Source organism: Peromyscus californicus, unplaced genomic scaffold, assembly GCF_007827085.1.
Source record: "Peromyscus californicus insignis strain IS unplaced genomic scaffold, ASM782708v3 Scaffold_4__1_contigs__length_199733344, whole genome shotgun sequence".
In the NCBI taxonomy this organism is placed as follows: domain Eukaryota; kingdom Metazoa; phylum Chordata; class Mammalia; order Rodentia; family Cricetidae; genus Peromyscus; species Peromyscus californicus.
In genome coordinates this window covers 27,703,588-27,729,646 of record NW_026294562.1, presented here as the reverse complement: position 1 = coordinate 27,729,646, position 26,059 = coordinate 27,703,588, and the positions used below count along the sequence as shown (strand labels likewise).

The 26,059-nt window shown below is 42.8% G+C and overlaps 1 protein-coding gene across 1 annotated transcript in view; it reads right to left on the bottom strand.

Annotated features, from left to right (window-relative positions):
- Positions 1 to 23,679, bottom strand: part of Slc16a12 (solute carrier family 16 member 12) — an 88,542-nt gene extending 64,863 nt beyond the window's left edge. Inside the window, exon 1 of the mRNA XM_052713191.1 lies at positions 23,542 to 23,679. The gene's annotated coding sequence lies outside the window, so the exon portion shown is untranslated. The remainder of the gene's footprint in view (positions 1 to 23,541) is intronic.
- Positions 23,680 to 26,059: the final 2,380 nt, after the last annotated feature.

Below are 26,059 nucleotides of genomic sequence, written 5' to 3'. Positions count from 1 at the left end.
AAAACTTCCACCTTGGAGGGAAACGGAAGATAACAGATGTTACAAAGGAAGAGAAAAAACAGGATGTTCTAATAGAAGGTGAAATAGTCCATCCTACAGGGAAGCTTATTAAGCTCTGGAAGTAAACAATTCAAAGTCTTCAGGAAGTCCCTGAAACTGACCAGATTCACTAGGCTCCTTCTTCCTATATATAAACTGCATGTATAAACTGTAGAGACCGCTGACAGACCCTCTCAGAAAAGCTGAGCTGCCTAGAAGAGGCTCAAACCAGTGGAGTCACCTGAAAGAAACAGAAGATCAACCAAACTACCTGGGGAAAAAAACAGACCAGCTGAGCTGGCTGGAAGAGGCTCAGACCAACTGAACTACCTGCAAAGGACACTTCAACCTGTTGAGCAGCCTGCAGGTTGTGCAGTGTGCTCCAAGTTTCCAGTTTTTATGAACTGTTAACTCACATTGGGGTGGGCTTTTGGTAATGTAACTGTCTAGTCATTTCTAGGAACCCTCCCACCAAAAAAATAAAACCTCATTGGTTCACCAACGGGACTATGGTGGTCTCTGTACGTTGGTTTGTTGTGGGTTTCCTCTCTGGCATGAGTAGATTTTTGTTCACATGTCCCAAGGAATAGTGTCACACAGCAGCACTGCATATTTGGAAATCTGTGGGGCTAAGCACTTGTTCTATGGGCACCTTACTATGTCTAGGTAGATAAAGTCAGAACTAAGTTTAATTGTAGGATCCCCAGTAGGCAGGTACGGGGAACTAGGAGACTCCTTAGGGTGGAAAATTCCAGAAATCTGGTATAATAATTGAAGTCTGAGAGTAGAACACAGAGGAAAATAATTTTTATTTTTCCTATTTAGTATTATATACCATACTAACTTCCCACTTAAAATGGTTTAGTGGAAATTTTGTCATGCATATTTTACACTGATTTAAAAAAAAACTACAATCTTCTCATGCTTAATTTTCCCTTTTTATTTAATATAATATTGTGGATATATTTCCATGTTAATAATGTATTCTCTCTGATCATCTTCATAGTTGCAAACTATTTAATTTTCTTATTAATGAACAGCCAGACTGCCTGTGACATGAAAAGGATACTATATGAATCATTCATGTGACACGAGGACACAGTCCCTGACACACCACACAACATCTTTAATAGCCTTCCCTTGGACTCACAATGGTCATTCACAGATGTTCGAAAACTCTGACACTCAAATAAGAAAACACTGTTTTTCCTCACTGTTAACAAATATTAACTACTTACATGTGTGGCATCTTAATGATTAATAGCAAATGTAATGATTAATGCTGAACAGTAAATATTTATAAAGTGCTGGGACACCTTGAAACTTACTATGGGAGAGGAAGAGTTTGAAGTATTTCTAACTGAATATGATGAGGCCTGTAATATTCAAAACACCTAACAAGAAGCTGAGGGGGACTGAGAACTAGAGGAACAGGCTTGCTGGTCAGTGGACCGGCCCGATCAAGGCATACTAGCTACAAGCCCTGAGTAACTCAAGGAAAGCACCTGGTTCTGGCGTACACAGTTAAATGGGAGTCCTAAAGTCAGTCATCTGAGTGATCTCCTCCTTTGATGGTTTCTAAATAATTGTAATAATAAACATATTTTAAAATAGCACAGTCAAGCTGATTTGAATAAAAGATGTACTCTCCAAAACTCATTAATACCTAGTCCTTTCTTTGAGGTCTTAAGGAGGCAGAAGCTTACTTTGACAATAGTGTTTTTAAGTAGAACATTGAAGCAGTAATTAGGTTTCAATAAAGCTATTAGGATGGGGTGCCTGTGAACACTAGTAGATGCTTGTGAATGCTGGTGGCTTTATAAAGGAATGAGAAGGATGTACCTGTTATGCCCTGTCTCTCTCCATATGATAACTGTACTGTCTCAGAAATCTGCCAGCAAGACCTTCAACCAAAAGCAGGCCCTGACTCTGGATAAGAACCCTGAGCCCAAATCATCCTCTTTCCCTTGAGGGTTATTCAGTTTGTGGTATTGTGTGATAAAAATCAAAAGAGGGTACAGTAACATAAACAGATCACACAAGTAAGTCAGAACAAATCTGTCTTGAAATGTAGACACTCGGGAAACTCAATTAGTTGAACTGGACTAGATCCCAAGAGATGGGATTCAGACACTATGGTTTGCCTCTAAAAGGTTCATGTGCTACAGTGCTGGCAGTTAGTGCCATTATGATGTGGGGCCCAGGGGAAGATAATTAGGTCATGGGGCACTCACTACCTTCATAAGGGGTTAATTTTCATATCATGGGAGTTGTCCTATCAGGCTACATTAGTTACCAAGGAGAGGTTGTTACAAAATGAGGCCACTCCATTGGCCTCTTAAATGCTCCAACTTCCCCTTGCCCTACTGTTCTACCTTGTAGTGTAGCCTGAGGTGCCCTATCAGACCCTAATGTCATAGCATTTCCTTTAGAAATCTCCCAGTCCTGGGTATTTTGTTACAATAACACAAAACCAACTAAGACATGGTATGTACACCTGGAGCTTGCAACACATCTGGCCACTGAAATCCTCAAGAACAGGACTTGTCAGACTTCCACTAAAGAACACTCAGATTCAGCAGGCTAGAGACTGAAATCTACACTTTCGGCAAGTGCCGAGAGGCCTCTGTTGGTCCAGGGACTACATGCATTTAGGAGCAAGGTACCCTTAGGGTAAGTGGAAGAGAGAGATTGGGATTCCATTAGCTCCTGTTTCTAAGGGAGGCTTGGGGAAAGCTGTATGGAAATTGAGGAAAATCTAGCCAGAAAGGTAAAGAAACACGCAGAGCGGGCATCACTAAAGTCAAAGAAGAGAGGATTGACCCCTAAGAAGAGCTGTAGCTCTCACTGTCTGCTCAGGCTGCCACAGAAAACTACCAGAGGCGGTGGCTCAAACAGCAGATCTTCCTCTCCACCATTCTGGGGGCTAGAAGTATGAACTGGAGGGACCAGCATGGAGCTCTAGTGAAGGCTCTTATCTCAGCTTGCCTTCTCCATATGCTCATGGCTCCTCAGCGCATGACCTTGCTCAGTGGAAAGAGATATTTCTCTTCATCTTCTCATAAGCACATTAATCTTATTTTGAGTCTCCGCTCATGACCTTGTCTAAACTGAATCACTTCCCAAAGGCCCCTTCCAAATATCATCGCCTTGTGGAGTGATAAATAAAAGTGCAGGAAGACATTGGCCTGGATCAACTCAGCACCAGGCCCAACCGGCCAAAGCAAAAATGGAATCACTAGTCTTCACATTCCACATCAATAAGAAAAACTAAGTTGTTTTGTGACTTTTTTTTTTTAGCTCACACAAAGGAATCCCCTCAGCTTTGATATGTACAAAACAAATAATTCTGAGCCAGGCATGCAGGCATGTAGTCCCAACATTTGGACACCGAAGAAGGAGGATCTTGAGATTTGACTCAGCCTGAACTACAAAGCAAGATATTGTCTGGAAAAAGTCAGGGACTGGCCCACACCTCAGTGGTGGAGTGCATGAAGAGCCTGTGAGAAACCCTGGGTTCGATCCTGCACTCAAATAAATGAACATGCAAATAAGTAACTTTGAAACAACCAATTTGCTCTTTGCTCTGATTCTGCTTTCTTAAGGCCCTTTCTGACCACACATTCTATTTTATGGAATGAGAAGTTGTCTGATCCTAGAGTCACAAATGAAACCAATTAAGATCACTTAAATCTAAAACCAATTAAGTCACCTAATTTTGTTGTTATTTTGACTTTTGACAGAGGGTAAGACTTAAACAGAAGTTTCTGAAGACAGTTCACAATAGTGCCCACTGAGCTTTGTAGAGATATAATGGCACACACTAGGTGTTTGGCCCAGTAGAAGCTTGGCAGCAATTTCAAGGGATGGGGACTCATGGATAGCCCAAGGCCATTTCTGTAGCATATATAATTTCTAGGCCTCTCAGCTCTCTCTAGTGAGAAACTCCTCACATTAAGGAGTCAGTCCTTGGTCTGGCAGAATTCATGAACTCCAGGTACACATCTGAAGAAGCTCTTGACACAGGAGGCCACATGACAAATATCCATGACCACTATGCTAGAAACCTGAAAACCTTCCAGGGCATGGAAGACTGAAGCAGGACTCCATACCAGTCACCTCTCTCAACACTGATCAATATGGCCTCCCCTGCAACCCAGCAGAAGCCCCACTCACTGAAGAAGATAAATAAGGACCTCAATGTTCTGTGTCCCCATTTTCCTAAAAAGAGGTTGAAGAAGTATCCAGCTTCTATGTTCACACTCCCAAGCTTGTTATTACAATGATCCCACCAGCGCTCTGTTATAGAAAACCCTGCTTGGGCACTTTTGACTTCAGACCCCCTCAGTTTCCATTCTCTACCTAACATACCACAGAGTCACAAAGCACAGTACTCTCTTTTCAACTCCACCATGTCCTGGTCATGCTTTGTGGTCCATGGCACTCTGCTTCTTCCTGGCAGGTGCAATCCCATTCTTATCTCTTTCTATTGCCATACCCAACACATTGAGTGTTTAAAAGATACACGGGTGTCACATTATATGCAGTGTGGTCCCAACTATGATTTTTAAAAATCTATTTAGGGGGCTGTAGTGATAGCTCAGTATGAGCACGAGAAACCAAGTTTGATCCCCAGAACCCACATTTCAAACATCAACAAAAATCTAGCAATGGGGAGGTGGAGACAGCTGGATTCCTAGAGCTCACTGGCTGGCCAACCTAGCCCACTCCAGCAATATCCAGGCCATGAGAGGACCTGTCTCAAAAAACAAATGTGGAGAGCATTGAGGAAAAGCAGTTGAGGCTTCCCTCATGTGCACCCGCACACACAGAAACACCATTGCATACACACAAACATGCTCACCCGTGCATGCGTGCACATGGACACACACACACACACACACACACACACACACACACACACACACACACAGAGTTACATAGGAATAACGGCAGGTCCTATTTCTGATTCTCCATTGCTACAAAGCTTTATCATCAGCATTTCTTGGGTTGGGCATGTAGAAAGAATTGGTGAGGCACACCAAGATCTGCTGAAAGGATTATATGGGACATCAAGTCAAGCAACTGGAAGTCCTTTCCCCTCCACCACAGCTCCAAAACAAATATTCCATATACATACTGTGTCAGCAAAAACTTGGAATCTCCCACTTTGTGTTTCCCATCAAATTACTCATGAATTGTTTCAGAATATACCAAGGGTCCCAGCATGAGAGCCGGAACCATGAATGGAAAGCAGATGTGTCTGTGAGGCAAGCCTCCAGGGAGTCTGTGAGCATAGGCTCAGAGCCCCAGAAGGAACTCACACTAAGGGAAGAGTGAGTCAAGATGCACAATTTTAGCTTCTCCCTAGAACTTAAAGTATTAATGGGAAGGAGTTGATATGGGTTGTTTCCTTAAAGCCTAAAATAGCTGAGCCATTAAAAAAATACAAAACGGTTTTTATTATAAATGCAGTGGAGGTGGGGGTAGGTTAGATGGTATCAGAACAACTCAAATTTTCTGGAAATATTTCTGATCCCAGTAATATAAAACATCATAGAAAGAGAAAATGCATAGTCAATAATGACACTGTAAATGTAAGGTGTTCATCATTTAAAGTCACTCATGGACCAAAAAGTCACGTAGACATAAAAAAAAAAAAAAGGTAAGCACTTTGACCTCGCTATTCTTATGGGAAGACTATCTTAAGAATATAAACCAAATATGGAATGAACTTACATTGTAATGACAATTTGCAACAACAAAACAACTCATTCTTTATACCTCACTGACAGCTCCTCTGTCACTAAGTCTAACTTAGGAGAGACTTCTTTATGAAGTTCAAATACAAGAGAAACATAAAAAGGACAGTAAGCTACAAGCCCTCAACCCTAGCCAGAGAAATACAGGCAGCTGAGGAATGATGGGAGTGGGAGAAAGTCTGCTCCAGAGGAAAGCCACCAGCTGGGTATCCAATACCCAATGGCCAGCCCTGAAAAAAAATACATACATACACATGTATATGTAACATTATATGGACTGAGAAAGTTATATTTATATATTTATGTATATATATACATAGAGAGAGAGAGAAGGAAGGGGAAATGATAAATGATGTAACTATCATCTCAAGAAATTTAAAAATTAATAAAAAAGAAGCAGGTAAATATTTAATTGTTTATAAATCTCTCTTCTACTCCAAAAGCACAAAATAATGGAAAAAGTTCATATTTGAGGTAATTAAAGGAACAATGCAAATAAAAGCATCAAGTTTTTTAAAACATTCACACTGATATACACACAGACAAACATATATGCAGACATATACATAAACATACACTCACACACATCCACTATATACATACACACATCATTCATATACAACATAAACACACAAATACACACAGATACACACACTCATACATATATGCACATACATATACAAAACCACACATACTCAAACACTCTTACACATACATACACATGCACACACAAAACATAAACACATGCTCATATATACACACACATACATACTTAGAGAGACACATACATACACAAGGCTGACTGAAGCTCATACTCATGTCTCTGGACTTCTCTCTGTCATGGGTTTTAAGGGACTATAACCACTCAGAATGGCTAATCAAGAATTATGGTAGCCAGGAATGGCACACACTTTTAGTTCCAGCAACTAAAAGGCCAACAAAGGATGATCATGAGCTCACACACAGCCTGGGATACTAAGGGATACTAAGACCCTGTATCAAAAAGGGGAAAAAAATTATGGACTCTTGTATGACCTACAGGTATGGACTCTCTTAAAGAATAGTGACCCAATTTATACCAATGTCTTGAGCAAAATATTTCCTGAAGCTTCCATGAAAGGCTTCTTCCCGGCTGAGGAGACATGAAGACCTGGCCTCTCTGCATGCACTAGAAATATCATGTATTCACACTGTTGGAGGCACCTCAGGTCCATGAAAAAAATGAAATCAGTATGTTCTGGGGAAGAGCCTGAGGATGACAGACCCAGACCTTCTTGTGGGTTTCCCAACCCATGAGGGAGTAGAAGCCAGGCCAAGCCCAGGTTTCTGTTGCTTGCATCCCCAAACATCCCACTTGACAAATGTTGTGTTCACATCACTCGGGTGTCACAGTCTGTTCCTATGTGTCAGCTTCACTGCCTCCCATGTGAGGCTGTGCACCCTCAGCTCAAACCTAATTCTCAGAATCCCACTTGGGCAGAGGCAGAGACCATGGTATGTGCAGCTGCACAGATGGAACACATAATGCTGATTTCCCACCACACAGCTAACTATAGAAGCAGAGGACAGCACACTGTGTGACACTGAAGCTTCTGGCCCTTCTCCCATGACCCCTGCCTCCACATGTCATAACAGCTCCACAGCTGGAAGCTGGACGGTCTTCAGCTGCCTCTCTACCCAGGGAGTGTCCTGATGCATATTTTCAGGAGAAAAAAGAAGGGAAGGAGGAAGAGGTAGATTTCATCAGAGTACAGTCTCCTCTTAGAGCAATGAGGTTTGACCACAGCACCCCAAGTTACCTGTGAAACGTGTTGTGCAGCCAGTTCAATACTTCCAGGTCTTCTCCAAAGACGCACGCTACTCAACTGATCTTCAACAAGAGGCTAGCTAATCTGTACATCTTTCCAGAGAGCTAATACATGACTGAATTGCAGCATTCTTAAGTCCAGACTGGCCCTGAGGGCTACCAAGAATCATCCACCAATGACGGAGAGACTACTTATCACTCATCCCACATCTCTGAGGTCACAGCTTCACTGTTTCCCATAGGATTTACCTACAGGCCATCTCAGCCATGCATTGGTAAGCCATGTTGTCAATCTATTGCCAGATACACCAACTCTTCTGAAACCTCGGGCTGTTGTGAGCATTGAGCGTCCCTCTCAACCCTTCTATTCTCCTCAGCTCCCAACCTATATAATACCCACCCCACGGTACTTGAGCTTCCACTTCCTTAAGGTCCTAAGCTCCTCCTTACTGCTCTTCTCCCTCCCATCCCATTAGCTGGCCCTGTTCGCTCTTTCTTCTCCTTTGAGGCTAGAATTCAGGACGGCTCACTCCCATTGCTCTTGCTGTCACCTTGCATTAATTGCTTGTCCCGCTGCTGGGACAAAACAACTTAACGAGGGGCAGATTTATTTTGGCTTCCAGTCCCGTGGTATACAGTCTGTCACGGAGGAGAGGTGCAGCAGAAGAAGAGGCAGTCTGTCACACCGCATCTGGAAGTGGGGATCCACCATCGTGCCCACCTCACTTTCTCCTTTTAATTCCATTCAGGGCTCCACTGAATGTGGGTCTTCCAACCTTAATAATCCTAATCTAGACAGTTTCTCACAGACCCATCCAGAGATTTGTCTCCCTGGATAAGTCGACAAGCAAGATTAACCCTGACATACACACACATCCCCCAAACTGCCAACCCCTGATTTGCCATCAATTAAAAGATTTCCAAACATTTCTTCCCTTGTAACTGGTAAGGCAAGTTTGGCTACCAGAAATCTCCCAGACTCCCAGGTTATGAATTGCAGCATGAACCAATCACCGGGTGTCCTGACTCAGCAACCGCACATACCATACCAGTTTCTTACATATTGTTGTTGATTGAGATCCTAAGCGCATTTCATTTCGGTACTATAGACAGCAACATGTCAGGAGTCCTATGTTTCCATTCTACTACTTACACACTCAAACAAGTAGCTTAACCTCTCTGTATGTCACTGGCTTTAATTCAAAGTTAAGATAATGATTCTTTCATCACAGGGATGCCATGAGAGTTTAATGAGTTACATATGCAAAATGATTTTTAACAATGCTTGGAGTATAGAAAGTGTCCAAAACATATCCATTAGGTAGAAAGAACTGAGGCCTATGGGATCTTCCTCCATTTCCTTTTCTTTTGCTTATTCAGATTCATGGGCACTCTCTTCTCTTTATGCCACAAAGAAAGATTTTAATTTTGATATTTTATCTCTTTTTTCTACGTTCTGAGCTCAGACATTTTCCTGGAATTCATTAGTCTATAAGTTCACTCAGAGGTCTGTCTTCTTACAGGTAGAAGCAAGGATATGAGGACAGAGAGGACAGAGAGGACAGAGCCAAGCAATGTGCCCCTCAGCCTCATCTCCTTCTCTGGCTACCTCAGTTATTATCTTCCCTTCTGGAGCTTAGCCTCTTTTGTAGCTGTGCACAGCCTCTCCCCACCCCTTCTCCCCACCCCACCTCTGTAGAACAGTCTTTGGCTCCTGGCTCCCCTAAGAGTCACCCAGGCTGTTTATGGCTTTGCTACCAATGACTCCTCGTGTCCACTGGTAAATCTGCCATTCTTCACTAGTTGACATTTCTGTACTGCTGAACCCATCTCCCTCCTTATTGAAACTGCTCTCCTGAATTCCATGACAGGAGTCTATTTATCCTTCAACCCTACAGAACCCCACCTCTTCCTTTCTTGTGCTAAATTCTCTTCTTCTGGCAACTCATGATATGTTATATTACTTATTCAACAGATAATCCAACACCTAACTATAAGTCAAGGAACTAAGTCTGTTTTCTGTTCCTATAACACAGTACCAGAGACTAAGAGAGTTATAAAATTTTAAAAAGGAAGTTGGGTTTGGCTCACAGCTCTGGTCCAAGGTCAGGGAACTGTATTTGGTGATGGCTCCCTTGATGACAGAGTCCTGAGGCATCACATGGTAATGACAGAATATGGTAAGCGACCGAGCCAAACTGGATTTTATAGCAGATCCACTCTAGAGACAACCCACTCATCATTAATCTATTAATTACATGATAGATTAATCACTTCATGAAGGCAGAACTCTAATCACCTCTTGGAGATCCCTTATGGCTCACTCCTCTATATCTCATAACAGGAGTGATTTCAGCATCAGTTTTGGGGACAAGCTGTATTCAAGCCATAGCAGGTACCAAGACAGTTAATAAAGCTGGTTAAGCAGGAACCACTGAAATTCTCAAGAAAACACTATTCCTTACACAGACATGGCACACATCTACAAAGAGTGCCCTCCAAAGTTCTGCTACAGTAACACTATAAATAAGACACAGTCCCTGCCCTCACACGTGGCTCAGTGGAAAGGGTCAACATATGGCTAGACAGTATTTTTTTAAAAAGTGTGCTGGGCTCTGGTAGTGCACGTAGCACACGCCTTTAATCTTAGCACTCAAGAAGCAGAGGCAGGCAGATCTCTGTAAGTCTGGAGGCAGTCTGGTCTATAGAGTGAGTTCCAGGATAGTCAGGGCTGTTACACAGAGAAACCCTGTCTCAAAAAACAAAAAACAAAAGCAAAACAAACAAAAAAAGTGTAATGGCCAAGACATGGACAGGGTGCAGTAGAGTGTGCACAGCCTTGTGATTTTCTTCCATTCTCTCTTGTGGACTTCCCAGGTAATCACAACCGGGCATGTGATTTCAACTGATGGTATTAGTACGTGGTGCTCAAGATTTGGCTTCCTTGGCAAATGCTTACCAGATATCTCTACTACATGCCCTACAAAACACTGAGCACCAAGAATATCATTATTAAGAGAAGTGTTACTGTGAATCATTAACCTTATTTCCCCTCTGTCCAAGTTCAACAGACTTCTAGTTCATCACCCTGTTGGGTTTCTTTAAAACCCTCATTCAGAGTTGTCTATCTGATGCATAGGTTAATTTTAGCACTCCTACGTCTGCTAAGAAACTACCAAAGAAGCTGGGCATGGTGGCTCACACCTTTAATCTCAGCACTCAGGAAACAGAGGCAGGTGAACCTGTGTGGGTTATACATAGTGAGTTCTAAGACAGTAGAGAGACCTTGTCAAAAAAAGAAAAAAGAATAAGGAGGAGGAGGAGGAAAGAAAATAAGAAAGAAAGGAGAAGAGAGAGAGAGAGAGAGAGAGAGAGAGAGAGAGAGAGAGAGAGAGAGGAAAAGGAAACTGCCAAAGCATAATTGAAAGATGGTTTGGTTATGGAAGACCTGTCTGTTCTTTGGTTTTCCTAGAACCCTAGCTATTTGCCCTGCATGTGAGCTTTACAGCATCATTGTGAAGAACTAGATGCACTTTCACTGTGTGTGTGTACTTTTCCATCCCAGTGCCTTTGTACACAATACCCCTCATGTCTAGAATATTTCCCTCTGAAAGCTACAAGTCCATAGTGTTGACCCACAAAGGCTATCTGAAGTGCCCTGGGCCCTGAACACCCACACAAGGACACTGTAGGCTGGTGAGTCATGCAGGTTGCTTAACCTGGCTGTGTCCTAAGGTAGAGACCTGCCTTTGGGCTATCAGCCTGAACACAGAGTCCAGAGCATGCTGGGCAGGCAGTGAGCATCTGCCTAGTGAGGTGGCAAGCTCATGCAGCTATTTGAATAGTCGGATCATAATATTTTATCAGAAAGTTGAATTTTCACTTGAAATTTTAGTGGGAACTTCATGCCTAATGAAATTAGAATATAAAGTTGTCTGAATCTTATCTTTTCTGAATGCAGAAGATAGAGATGTCAACCTAAAGAAACAAGAAAGAAAGGGAAGGAATGTACAATGTTGAATTGTGGTACAATGGGCAGTCCTTCATCACTGGGACACTAAACTACTGAGTAAGCTGCTTTGGGCAAGTGTCTTATTGAGTCACCATGTCCAGCTCGTGGTTCTTATGTTTTTAAGTTAATGCAGTGGTGGCTGGTGATCCTTTCATGCAGGTGGCCAGCACAGATGTGTCTGGGTCAAAGAAATACAACAAATCACAGACACATAGAAAATGGGGACCTATCCCAGGACCCCGTGGAACCACACCAAAAACCCAGCAAACACCATTCCATTGGGAGAATTAAGACACAGGGGTAATGGATAAATATACTACTACTTAACATCACTTTATAAGAAAGCTGAAATACCACAATGTCCATGCTCATGGCTGCATCTACCGTTCTGCACCTCAATATGCATTAAGAAGGGGTCTTAGAGGTTTTTGCAGAGTTTAAGGTTTTTTCAGAGAAATGTTCTTACCCTCTTGCCTTTGACCCCATCATGCTACTGTCTAAGTGGAAAAAAGAAAAAGAAACCGAAAAAGAAAGGACTGCTCCTAGGTATGGTGAAGAAGGTTTATTATGGGTAAAAGGGAGAACATAGCCAGAGGTAGGGACATCTGGGAAGAGTACAGAATGGACATGATCCCGAGCCATGTGAGGAGAGTGGGGAGGAGAAGAGAGGAGGGTTAGAGGGGAACCAGGTACAACAGCCGAGAGGACCGAAAGAAACTAGAAAGAAGACCAGGCAGTAATCAAAATGGCTGGATTATATAGAGAAGGGCAGCTAGGGGAAGGGCAGCCTAGCCCATAGGCTGGAGAATTTAGGGGCGGGGTATGCCAGCCAGGAGGGCCCTGTAACAGGTAGGGACTAAGAGATGCTAGGAGAACCTGATAGCCAGGTCCACTTTGATTTGTTAAATAGGCACCTCAGCTGTTTGTTCCAGGGTTTGAGACTTAACACTGTCTATCTATACACATATTAGCATACATGATCCAACTCTTTTGACAGTTATATACACATGTATCTGGGTAAAATAAAAGGTTAAAATGTGAGTTGAGTGTGGTGATTTATACCTGCAATCCTTGTACTGAGGAGGCCAAAACATGAGGATCGCCATAGTTTGAGGCTGATAGGGGCTACACACAGAGTTCTATCCTGGGCTACAGGGTAAGATCTTTGTTTGGTTGGAACCTCCAGCTCACTCCTGCTTGATCCAGAAAGCCCCGTTCCTCTCTCTCTCTCTCTCTCTCTCTCTCTCTCTCTCTCTCTCTCTCTCTCTCTCTCTCTCTCCAAATCATGCCCTGTCAGAGAATCTCCAGGAAAGGGAAGATACCAAAAAGCCCAGCTCCACATTCTTGGTAGCACAACAGCTCCTCCCCTGAAGTTGCCATGGCTAAAGTGGTCAGCTTTTGACCGTACTTGGGCATAAATCCAGCTTGTGGTGGACATGTCATCACCTCTCACCTACAAGCTATATAATCTCCCTGCTTTAGTTCAGGCGAGTGACTTCTCCTGCCTCAATCTCTGGGACTACAGAACTCACCTGGGAGTTGCCTTGCTCAAATAAACCTGTTCTTGTACTTTTACAGTTTGACTTGATCTGGCTCACTGCATTGGTGGAGAAACCTAATATCACCATATAGAAAACATATTAATCTTGTCTGAAAACTTAATTGCTTCATTGACCAAACTGTTGCATGAAATTAACATGAGGAAAGAGAAGGGCACCCAGTTTAGCCTAGCTATTACCCAGAATTTTATATTGGAACCATTTCATTTTTCTCTAGAAACATTCTCTCATAAGATGTTTATCTTGCACAGAACCTCTACACTTAATTATCCCAAATATATACTTGTTGTCCTGAATACCCAACTGACCACCGGCTCTCTCTTCCATCAGATCCCAATTTACAGTCACTAATAATACTAAAGTCTCCCCAACACTTTTCAATACAGACACACAATAGCACCTAGAAGCAGAGCCTTTTGGAAACCAAACCACATTGGACACATACAAAAAAAAAAAAAAGCAGAAACTTAGAAACATGGCCCAGTTGCTGGAAACTTGTTCTACCTGAGAGATTCCTTGTTCAAGAAACATCTTACTCAGAAGCTCAGTGTATGAAAATAGGAGTAGCACCCCTTCTTCAGGCTGTAAAGGGGTCCCCAGAAAGGAACCTAAGACTTGAAGCCAGACTCTGTCCCCTTCCTACCCAGGTCCCACAGCTCCTGCCAATTTCCAGAAATCTTCAAAAGACTGTTCAAGAACCACCAGTCAAGATCCACGAAGATACTACTTTTTTATGCTTTATTTATTTACTGTGTATGTGTGGGGGCATGTGTGTACCGTAGTGCACACATGGAAGTCAGAGGACAACCTTCAGGAGTCGATTCTCTGCTTCCACCATGTGGTTCCAAGGATCAAGCTCAGATCACCAGGCCGGGCAGTAGGTGTCTACCTACTGTGCCGTCCCACCAGCCCCAAGATGTATGTTCCCTTTCAATGACAAAATAACAATAGCAGCTCTTTGTGGTTGTTCTACTCATTTGTTTTGTTTGTTGGTATCGAGAATCAAACCCTGGGCCTCACACGCAGGGCAAGCACTCTGCCACTGAGTCACATCCCCAGCCCCAAGGTTAGTTCTAAGTAGTATGATTAGCAAGTTTTTGTTTGTTTTCCAAGTTCTGTATTAATCACCTCAGCACATTTCCTCAAAGACAGTAAGCCCTAAGGACAAGTACAGCCTAAAGTTAATCAAATTTTGTTAGTCACAAAGGACAATATTTAAACTTCTGTCTTTCTCTTATAAAAACCCAATATATCTTTCGTACATGAAAGACCTATATTTAGAAAACCTATTTTGACACAGCCAAGTAGAAGAGAAGGTATGCAGAGATAAGCTTGACCAATAAGGTTTACAACTCAATCAATTTAAAGAAACATAGAGCAAAAGTCAGGCATGGTGGTACACACCTGTTACCCTAGCAAAAGAAAATGGAGGCAGAAGTCACAAATTCAAGGCAAGTCTGGCTGCACAGTGACTTGCAGGCAGTCTAAGCTCAGCCAGTCTTACTTTTATAGCGAAACTGGGAAGAAGAGGGGGAAAAGGGAGGGAGGGAGGGAAGAAGAAATATTTTAAAGGTATTTAGAAGAAACCATTGTTACAAGGGTCAAATTATTAGTCTCAAAATTATACCTGCGTGAAAAAACAGTTACCAAAACCATGTAAAAGAAGTCTGGCCAATTAACTGGTTGGTAAATGATTTTTATACAGTTGGGTGGTGCTATGGTTGAATAAGGACTGCCCCCCTCCAAAGTTCATGGAGCCTCAATGTGACAATATTAGGGGGCAGAACCACTAAGAGGTGGGCCTAATGGAAAGTAGACAGGTCATCGGGAGCCCTTGGAAAGGCTTGATGTTGGCCCTGTGAAGTGACTTAGTTCCTGGCCTGCCCCCTCAATCTCCAGCTTCTTTCCTGTATCCCAGTCTGCTTTTCAATTGCTATAAAATGACTGAAGCTGAATACTTTGTGACCGCCCCCTCTTACATGCGTTCCCACCATGATACCCTCCATGATGATGCGATACAGCCAGGCAGACTCTACCAGAGGCCAAACAGATAATGTTTCCTGATCTTGGACTTTCAGGCTCCAAAACTGTCGACTGAATAAACCCTTTTTTCTTTACAAAGTATTCAGCTTCAGTCATTTTATAGCAATTGAAAAGCAGACTGGGATAGTTAATTTGTTGTTCTGACCTTATATAAAAATAAGCTTAACGAATTCCACAGCAGAAGAAAATCCTTTCTGCCACTGAACAAGGCTTCCCACATACTGAAAAGGCACTGTATAGTGAAAAGGAATTTTTTAAGAAAAATATTTAATTTTATCAGACATGTTTAAAAGATTTCCAAAAGGACATATTTACAAAATACTGTAGCAACTATTTGTTTCAATATTTTTTTTTCTGAAGAAGTGTAAGGACCAGTGATCCTCAACCCTGGCTACACATAATCCTTTCAAATTCCTGATGCCCTTTACTTTACTTTACTTTAGCCCAGACCTACTGAACGGGAAGATTTTAGAGTAGGGATATCCATATTTCTGTCCCTTCTGGGTGATTTTAATGTGTAGACGGCACTGAGAACCACTGACACGGAGACTTGAATCAACACATGTGGATACAAAGATGTTGAGGGTCAACCAGAACAACCTATTCTAATATCAGTTAAGCCTGTGAGTTTGAATTTCCCATGTGTAAGAACTGAATAATGATGGTTAAGCCTAGGCATAATGCATGTCACTGTGGAGGCAGACTTTGAGGTTTCCTGTGCTTAGGATACTGCCCAGTGTTTCAGTCGACTGCCTGCTGCCTGCAAGGTGTAAGAGTCTCAGCTACTTCAGCACTATGCCTACCTGCAGGGAGCCATGCCCCGCCCCCATGGATGATAATGGACTGAACCTCTGAAACTGTTAAGCGAGCCCCCTCAATCAAATCTTTTCTTTATAAGGAAAAAAAAAAAAAAGACCAGTCTTGATAGCTGTCTACCTGAAGTTCTCTTTCTTGGATTGTTGTGAGAGCAAGTTTGTGCGTCTTGGTGGGTTCCTCCGTGTGCCACAATGCAACTGTTTTGAAGTTCCAGATTTAGAGGACTGGAATCACTATTTCGAGAAATGCAGCTGGTTTCAATAGATAAATATGATCTCATTTCCATGGAAAGTATTTCATCAAGTGAAGCAGAGTTGCTAAAACAATAATAGTTGTTCCCGAAATAAGTAGTTGCACTCTCAGTTTGTAATATGTCAAATAATCCATGAAACTGCTCTCAAGAATATATTGAAGAATTTTCATGTATGAAGGTTTGGGGTGGTAAGTTTTAAGGGTTGGTATAGCTAACATAGTGTGTTGCTGTTCTGTGTACACACTCGAACCAGGGGTCAGCATTCAGGGTTTGGAGAGAAACACACTGCTGACTTTTATGGTGATTTAGAAGTCTGAAGATTGTGTCTGGTCTCCCATATAATCTCGAGTGCACAATTCTGTATCCATAAGAGGCCAATAAACAGGAAAACCTCAAGCTGATGCCAAAATGTGAGCTATTCTCAGAATATACTGAGAAAATTCAGAATCTGAAACTTCAGAAGCTCTTGACCGAAGGAACCAGAAGCCACTTAGAACAAAGTAGAAAAGCAGATTCAATGATACATTTTCAGCATCTTGTGCAGCTTTTGTATGAGTAAATGTAAACCACTCCCCAGCCTTTGAATATGGAGTCACGATTGGTGTTCTGTGCTGTGTTTCTTGATTAAACCACACTCACATGTTATGGTTCTATTTCTTTTAAAGTTTCTTAAAGAAACTTGTAAAAGAAAAATGGCTGAGTGCAAAATCCTAACGATTTTTACTGTACTTCCCTAATATTTTATAGCTTCCCACTCTATATTTAAGTTGTATTTTTTTTTTTTTTTTTGGTTTTTCGAGACAGGGTTTCTCTGTGTAGCTTTGCGCCTTTCCTGTATCTCGCTCTGTAGCCCAGGCTGGCCTCGAACTCACAGAGATCCACCTGCCTCTGCCTCCCGAGTGCTGGGATCAAAGGCGTGCGCCACCACCGCCCGGCTTAAGTTGTAATTTTTCATGCGGCCTTTTTTAAGCTTTAGGATCTTTTATTGTAGATGCGTGTTTGTGTACGTGCAGGTACACACGTGTGGGTGTGTGGAGGCCAGAGGACAACTTATGGTGCCACTCCTCAGGTGCCATTGGACGTTTTCTTTTATACAGGGTCTCTCAGCGGTCTAGAACTCGCCAAGTGTGGAGACCGGCTGCTCAGTGAGCCCCAGCAGCCCCCCTGTCTTTCCCCCCCAGCCTCGGATTAGAGGTGCACACTATTACACCAAGAAATTTTACATCGGTTCCAGGGATTTGTGTTACAATACATGTTTGCAAACCAAGTGCTTTGCCAACAAAATTATCTCCCCAAAGAGTTTTTCTTTTTAAATTGGGATAGAATCAACATAGCAGATACTTCACCAACTTGATCGTCTTAGATTTTCTTTTTCTTACCAAGGATTGAGCCTTAGGCATGCCAAGCAAATACTCCATTAAGCTGCATGCCTGATTTCAACTTAGCCATTTTAAAGTGTTGGCTTTAGTATAATCATAATCTCTGCAGGCAGCTTCATTATCTAAATTCAGACCCAATGCATCATCTCAAGAAACCCTGCACCATTAGCGGCCTCTCCCTGTTCCCCCACCTCCATCTCCTGGCTATCACTAATCTATTGTTTTCTTCATTGGTTTTTCTTCTCTGAACATCTGAAGTCATATAGCGTGTAGTCTTTTGTATCTTGCTTCTTTCACGTGGTGTTTTCAAGGATCATGTACCGAGGTTTTTTTCAGTGTGCCTAACTTTCTTGGGCTGGTATAGCCTGGTTGTTGAACATCCCCACAGAGGTCTAGGAGCTAAAAGTTTGAACTCTAAAGTAATGGAAGGTGGTAGAACCATAGAGAAGTGGGGGGTCTTATAGGACATCTTTAGGTTACTGGAGGTGTGTTTTGAGGAGTATTGTGACATTCTACCCATCCTTTATTTTGGCTTCTATAAAGTGAACAGTTTTCTTTGCCATGTATTTTCAGTCGGCCACCATGCATGCCCACACTAAGACACACATCAATGAGGCTACTCCATCTTGGACTATAATCTCCAAAACTTGTAATCCAAACTAAACCTTTCTCTTTATAAGTTAATTATCTCAGGTAGTACATTATAATAAAGTGAAGATGGGTAACACAGATGTAGCAATCAACTTATCTCATGGCAACAGTGTTCTTCATTTAACGCTGACATTAAAGTAGTTCAGGAAATACTTAATTTAATTGCAAAATTGTAGTATCAAATGCAGCTGGCAAACACAGGACTAAGACTAAAGAGCAGTGTTAGCATGTATATAAGCTATAAAGAGCATAACATACCAGCTTACAACAATGATATTCTGTAGGAATCTCAATGTTTCGAGCAACAACAAGTTTGTATTTCCAATAGAAAGGAGAACACTATTAGGCCAATGAGGTGATTAGTGTTAGTCAATACTCCATTACCCAGGACAGGGAAGAAGTACACAGCAGGTACAGAAGTGATGTGTTTGTCTGTCTTCAAAATGAAGCAAGTGGGCCGGGTGTGGTGACAAACACCTTTAATTCTAGCATTTCAGGTAGATTTCTTAAATTCAGGGTCAGCCTTGTCTACATAGCAAATTCCAGGCCAGCCCAGGCTGACTAGTGAAACCTTGTCTCAAAAAAGCAAAAACGAAAACAGCAAGTGGTCTTATGCATGTTGTTACAACACCATCAATTCAACACCATTAGTTCAAACACTGAATCATTGTGGTCATCCACCACCTTTGGCTCCTACATTCTTTCTGCTCTCTCTCTTCTGCCTCTTTGGGGCTGTTCCCTGAACCTTTGGAGAAGGGGTATAGTATAGATATCCTATTTGGGGCTGAGCACTGCACAAGATCAAACTAACAAAATTCCAACATGAAAGGGAGATGTGGACATGAAGTACCACCCCTAGTTGGTAATTGATATCTATTGGTAATTGATAGCTGTCAGGCGAAAGAAAGTTGGTTTTCCTTAATGGTATGACCCCAGGTAGGTTGACTACCTACCACTCCAATGGATGGTTGTATACTCAAGACTAATTGGACTCCATAGATTAATACATATGGAGAAAGAGAGAGAGAGAGAGAACACAAAGTTGAGTGGTTATAGAATAGGGGGTGGATCTGGGAGAAGTTGGGAGAGACATGAAAATAATGAAAATATAATGTATGAAATTCTCAAATTAATTTTTTTAAAAAGTAGAAGAAACAAATAGAACTAAGGGTAGTTTAGTCATAGAGTGCTTGCACAGCACACAGGGCTTGGGGTTCAATCCTCAGGCTTTTTGTAGTAATAAAAGAAAAAGGGGAAAAAAAACTTGACCATGCTATTCATCTTTTAAGGAGCAACCCAGATATGTCCACTATGAAGTCTTCCCCAACCTTTAACTCCTCAAAGCCTACACACTCTCTCCTCCCTTTACATTCCCAAACACAGGCTCTCCTCCCTTTATATTCCCAAGCACAGACTCTCCTCCATTTTCATTCTCAAGCACAGACTCCTCCATTTACATTCCCAAGCACAGGCTCTCCCTCCTTTTCATTCCCAAGCACAGGCTCTTCTCCCTTTACATTTTCATGCTATCTCTTATTATAGCAATAATAGTCCTTAGTGTCTTTTCTTCCAGGCCAGGCTGTAAGCCACTCACCCTTCAGCTGTCTGTTTTTGTAGCCCATCCTGCCTCCAGGAATATACAATTTTTACACAAATTATTACTAAATAGTCCAATAAATATAGAGTAAATCAACAAATTAATATGTTTATAGAATAATTAGTAACACACAACATTCTATATGACTACAACAACTCACTCCCCTGGACCATATACGATGGAGAAAAATGTAAGTGAATAAAGAAAACAACCAGGCATGGTGGCACAAACCTTTAATCCCTGCACTTGAGAGTCAGGTGAAGGTATATCTCTCTGAGTTTGAGGCCAGCCTCGTCTACATAGTAAGTTCCAGGCTAGCCAGGGCTACATAGTGAGACTCTGTCAAGAAAGAAAGAAAGAAAGAAAGAAAGAAAGAAAGAAAGAAAGAAAGAAAGAAAGAAAGAAAGAAAGAAAGAAAGGAAAGAAGGAAAGAAAGGATCTAGCAAACACCAGAAACTGTGAACTTACCTAAGTATTTCATAAAAATCACTTTAAATAGTGAACTAATAGATAATGAGATTTCCTGATATCCTTTGATATAGATCAAATTAAAAATAGAAACAAGGGGGCAGGGGAGAGGGCTCAGTGGGTAAAGTTCTTACCACTCAAACATGAGACTCTGGAGTTGGAATTGCCAGTACCAGGTAAAAAGCAGCCAGTGACAGCACCTATCTGTAACCACAGCAATGGGCAATGGAGACAGGCAGGACTTGCTGGCCAGCTAGTCTAACCTAAAGGGCAAGTTCCAAGTCTTGTGAGAAGCCCTGCCTCAAGTAAATGAATGAATGAATCAATCAATAAGATAAAGAAGAGAGTGAGGAAGACATTCTGATATCGGTCTCTGGCCTCCACTCACAGCTACATGGAAAAGCTCACCTGTACAAACATATACCATCCCCCAACACACACACACTAGAACACAGAATCTTTTTTGTCCTTAAATCCTCCAACATCTTCAACTGTGATTTGATTTTTATCAATTAAATTTTACCATGGCAATGGGTTGAGTTTTTAGATAGGCATGAAAGATATTCACTCTCAAGAAAACAGCTTCCAGTTTGGCAACTTTCAAAAGAAAATCTAATGATTAAATGAAGGATACAAAAACAACCCAAACACTGCAATGAACACTTTTTTTTGGGGGGGGGGGGGTTAATATGACCAAAAATCTGCCAAGTTCATTAGGTAAGTCATTATTAAAAATAACAGACATGCCTGAGCTTGCAAACTGTGTTGTTCAAAGAAAACGCAACTGAGAGAATTAAAGAATGTCTAATGCAGGAATGTGTGCAATTCAAAGAGAAAAACTACCATGGTGACAGGTTTACCAAAAAGTCATGTGACTGTGTAGCCAAAGTCATAAACATCGAAGCTACTCGGACAGTTGCTTGTTCCCCGTGATTAGAAGATCAACAAGATGACTGGATAAGAAGACAGAACATTTGGATTTGTTTTCCCTCGGAACACAAAACTGAAATTCTCTTCTACCTGGCCAACTAAACTCCCAGGGAAGTTTTTGACAAATGAATTTCAAATTGAGCTCTTCTGAGCCAAAGTCCTCTGTTTTGGTCACTGACATCCACCAAATGCCCCAAACAGCACTAAGCATAGAGTTGGCACTCAATAAATACCTGTTACATTGAACTAAATTGAAAAAATATGCAATATGCTGCAATAGTATTAGCTAAGTCAGTCCACAATTTTAAAATTCAAGCCATGACTTCTGTTCCAGATCACTGTGTTGCTCATGACAAACCTCTGGGCCACATTTCTTGTAACAGCTCAGTATTGCGAATCACTCATATCATGTTCTCATCACTAGCCACTTATCACCAGAGGGAGCACAAAATCAGGACTCCACAAGGCAGTGTTGGAAACTTACTCCTACTGTCTTGATTATTTTCCTTTTTCTGGGTACGCATCTAGGAAGTATCAACGTATGCATCTTGATATGGGAAGAATTTAAATATTACTTAAAGTTAAGGATCCTTCCTTGCTTCCTGCTTTCCATCCCTTTTCCCCCTCCCTTCCTATCATCTTTCCTTTGTTTTTGGAGACAAGTTCTTCCTATACATCCTTCACTAGCCTGATAGTCACTCTGTAGCCCAGGCTGACTTTGAGGTCCCAACAATCCTCTTCCTCCATCTCTGGTATGCTGGAATTACAGCCTGGACCACCATAGCAGGCTAAGCAGTCCTACTGTTAACAATTACACAACAAGGCAGTTTGAGTAAATCAACCTCTCCTATATTTCAGAACCCTCCCAGTTTCAAAACAGATGAGCAAAAGGCAAGGATAGGAAAATTATATGCTTGGGCCATTCTAGTCATGGGGTGAGGAGGGGGAGGCTGTTGTTAAAGTACCTAGAGGCAAAGTGCTTTGAAAACTGACCTGGAAGAGAGTGAGGATGCCTGAATTTCAGTATTAGTCCCATCTACCCAGTTAAAGGTATGAATTTTGCCCGTCCTTGCAGACATGGACCTGAGCTTCCCAAGCTGTTTAAGTTAATGGTTTCAATCTAGTAGAGTCTCTAAAACTCTTTTCATTCAATTCTAAGATCGTGTAATAAGTGATTGAGTCCAGTCACTCAGTAACTGATCCAGCGTTCATACTTACAGTCATAGGCTGGGCGTCATGAGTGGCTGGGGCACCATAAGCCCTAGATGAGTGTAAATTTGGAGGGAAGAGAAATGACACAGCCAGCAGCTGCAGATTTCAAAATGAGCTCAGATACCTGTAGCCACAGGGTCTTCCTGAACTTGGCAGGCCTGAAGATTTTTCCTCCTGGGCTAGGTCAGCAGGGCGGCTGGAATGCCCACACAGCTCTCAGCAAAGCTGGGAAGAACTAACCGGAGGCCAGACAAAATGCAAGCGGGGTGGTTCAGAGTGCTGAATCACCAACTTGCACTAGACCACTGATTCGCAATCTTCCTACTGCTGCGACCCCTTCATATAATTCCTCATATTGTGGTGCCACCAACCATGAAATTATTTTTGTTGTTACTTCATAACTGTAGTTTTAGAGATAGAGGTTTGCCACAGGGGTTGAGACCTACAGGTTGAGAACCTCTGCTTTGGGGCAAGGACTGGAGAAATTAAGTTTAATTCATTTCAAACGTAGAAGGCTGGTGTTTTAAATAGACCACTTAAATATTTGGGGAGTGGAGTAGGGTTAAAAAGCAAGAACACCGACAATCAAGGGGAAAAGGCGGTCTGTCATGGGAAATGTGCACCTGGAAACCGCAGGACACAGATCAAAGCCACTCTCTCCAGCCACCTGCCCAGAAACTCAGCTGGACACTTCAGGACACAGGACAAGTGGGCACGTGCTTCCTTTCTAAACCCAACAGGTGGCCAGACTTAGGGTCTAGACACAGCTGCGCGCTGGGACAGACGTAGAATGGAGCGCCGGGGTCTTTCCCAAGGTCTAGGTCCAACCCTGCCACCCTACCTGGATGCCCGTGCCACCTGTACTACCGAATCGGAAAGCAGAAAGCGGGAAGAGCAGGAGCAGAGCTTTCGGAACCGGGACAGCGTCGGAACTAGGTGCGCGCTCCGCAGCGCTCTGCCGGGTCCCCTCCCGCCCGTCCGCCCGCCCGCATCCCGGGCCCGCGGGTCCTCACCTCGCGGGGACAACTGCAGCGCTGGCGGCGGCGAGCCCACATGCCCCCTGCGCGGAGGCCCCTTCCCCGGGCCCAGGCGTCTGGTGGCGGCCGAGGGGCGGGGAGCGCACTGGGCGGAGGCGCCGCGGGGACGGGGCGGCGGGCAGCGCCTGCCGGACAGTGTCACTGGAGTGATCCCCACCGCCCCGCCCCCGAGAAGCAAGGCTCTCAGCCCCGCTAGCCCGGAGGGTGACTCTGCCCAGTCGGGGAAGAAGCATTGTCCTGGGATTCGCTCTGCGCTGGGGGCTCGGCCACGGGTGAGGGGCGCGGGGTGGAGGGGCACCTACAGCTTATGTAATGCTCAGGCCGAGTCGCAAGCCGGCTTGCCTTAGACTGCAGAGCACTCTCCGGAACACACACACACACACACACACACCACACGTTTCCCTGCAGGGTCAAAGAGCAGAAGGTATACAAAGTCTCCTGTATCTGCATCTGGCAGGGAAAGGGACCCTGCCAGCTAGCGGGTCAGACAGTTTCACTGATCAGTCAATTGCAAGCGTCCTATCGACCTGAGTTCAACTTGCCAGCAAAGCCCATGACTTTGGGAGATGAACTTAACTCTGAGTCGCAGTTTCATCTGTAAGATTAAATAATAATAATAATAATAATAATAATAATAATAATAATAATAATAATAATAATAACTTTTGCTTCTGTCTCTTGCTGAGAGGAAGAATGAGGTGTAAGTTCCAGGTGCAAGAACAGTCCGGGGTAAAACCTGAAGAGGGATTGCCCCAGCCCTCCAGAAGGCAAGTGTGTGCATGCAGCAGGTTCCTGGCCAGTCATCCTGACAGACATTCTCCTAGGCCAAAACAGGGTCTCTGACCTGACAGTCAGACACTCCTGCTGTTCAAAGTGGCCCTTGGATTGACACAAGCTAGGAACTGGTTAGAAATGCAAACCCCTAAATCTGTCTTCTGTTCAACGAAAATCCCTGGTGATTTTGATGTATGTCAAAGTATAAAAAGAAATTAAGCTTTCAGAAAAAAAAATTGAGGGGAATAGGAAGTCACTGGTCAATAATAGGCAATATTCTCCTCCGAGTTTGTTGCTGTTTGGTCATGAAGGTTCTGTTTTTGGTTTTGGTTTTGTTTTGTTTTTGTTTTGTTGTTGTTGTTATTTTTAAGAACAGAAGGTATGATGTGGTCCAGGCTGGCCTTGAACTCTCTGTCCTCCCACTTTCAGGGCCCCAGTGCTGGGATTTCAGAGGTGCTCTGGCATTTTAAACACAAGCCAGGAGGGTGAGGGTGTGGCTCTATCCTAGAGCGTGTGACTATAGTTCCGAAGCTCTGGGCTCCATCCCCAGCGCTGCACAAAACCCAGCAGATTAAGACGCTTCTCATCTTACCCCCTGCCATGTACATTTGTTTCCCTTTCTGTTGACCTTCCTATACTTTAACTATAAGTTGGAATTTAAGGACTAGTTTCACTTGCATGGAACTCTAGTTTAGATCTAAGGGATTAGTAAATGTGTGTTTAAAATATACACAAGGAGAATTCATTAGCATTGAAAATGGGCATATAAATGCAGGGGCAGCAGTTGGCCTGAACCCTCAGCTATGAAGGTCCTTAGGTCAGAGGCTTGGAAACCCTGTCTTTGAGAAAAATACTTCTTCCAGTTAAACACTGATTTCAGTGGCAAATCAGTCTTATCTTTCCTTTAAATAATATAGGACAACCGGTTCTTTTTAGAATCTTTGGAGAATAGAATGAATCTTGAGACTTCTTTCTAAGCCACCACTCACAGGGCCTCTAACAAAGCCCAGAGCTATTTTATTTATTGGTTTAAGAGCTATGTCTCTGTTGTTTTATCCTTGGTGGTATTCAGATTTTGTTTGCCTGACTGCTCTCTGGCAGAGGGAGTTTTAACCTTTGAGAGTTTAGTAATTGCTGGTGTAATGGTACATGCCAACAATTCCAACACTCCGGAGGCTAAGGTATGTCGTGGATGGTGAATTTGAGTCCAGCCTGGGCTATATAACAAGACCTCTGTCCTTAAAAAGACAAAACAAGAGCCATCAGGACAGCAGGCAAAGTTGAGTTAATTCCTGGGACATACGCGATTAAAGGAGAGAATCATTGACTATCCGAAGTTGTTCTCTGACCTCCGTAAAATACACAATAAATAAATAAATACATGGAAATAGTAACTGTTTTAAAACAAGACTGTGATGTGGTTCACTTGATTGAGTGCTCCCTGGCATACACAAAGCACTGGGCTCACCAAGCGCTTGTACTGAGCACTGAGAATAAAGCACAGACCAAAGGTCGTCACCCTTGCTCTCACTGAGGTCTTTCTATTCTAGATGGCAAGGACCAATGAAGAAATACATAATGTCATAGAGAAAGTGGTAAGTCCTCTGGGATAAAAAAAGCAGGATGTGAGGAGGGAAGACTGACAGGGTTTTGAGCACAGGGGAGGTCTCTCATAAGAGGTGACATTTGACCCTAAACTTGAATAATGTAGCCAGTGAAT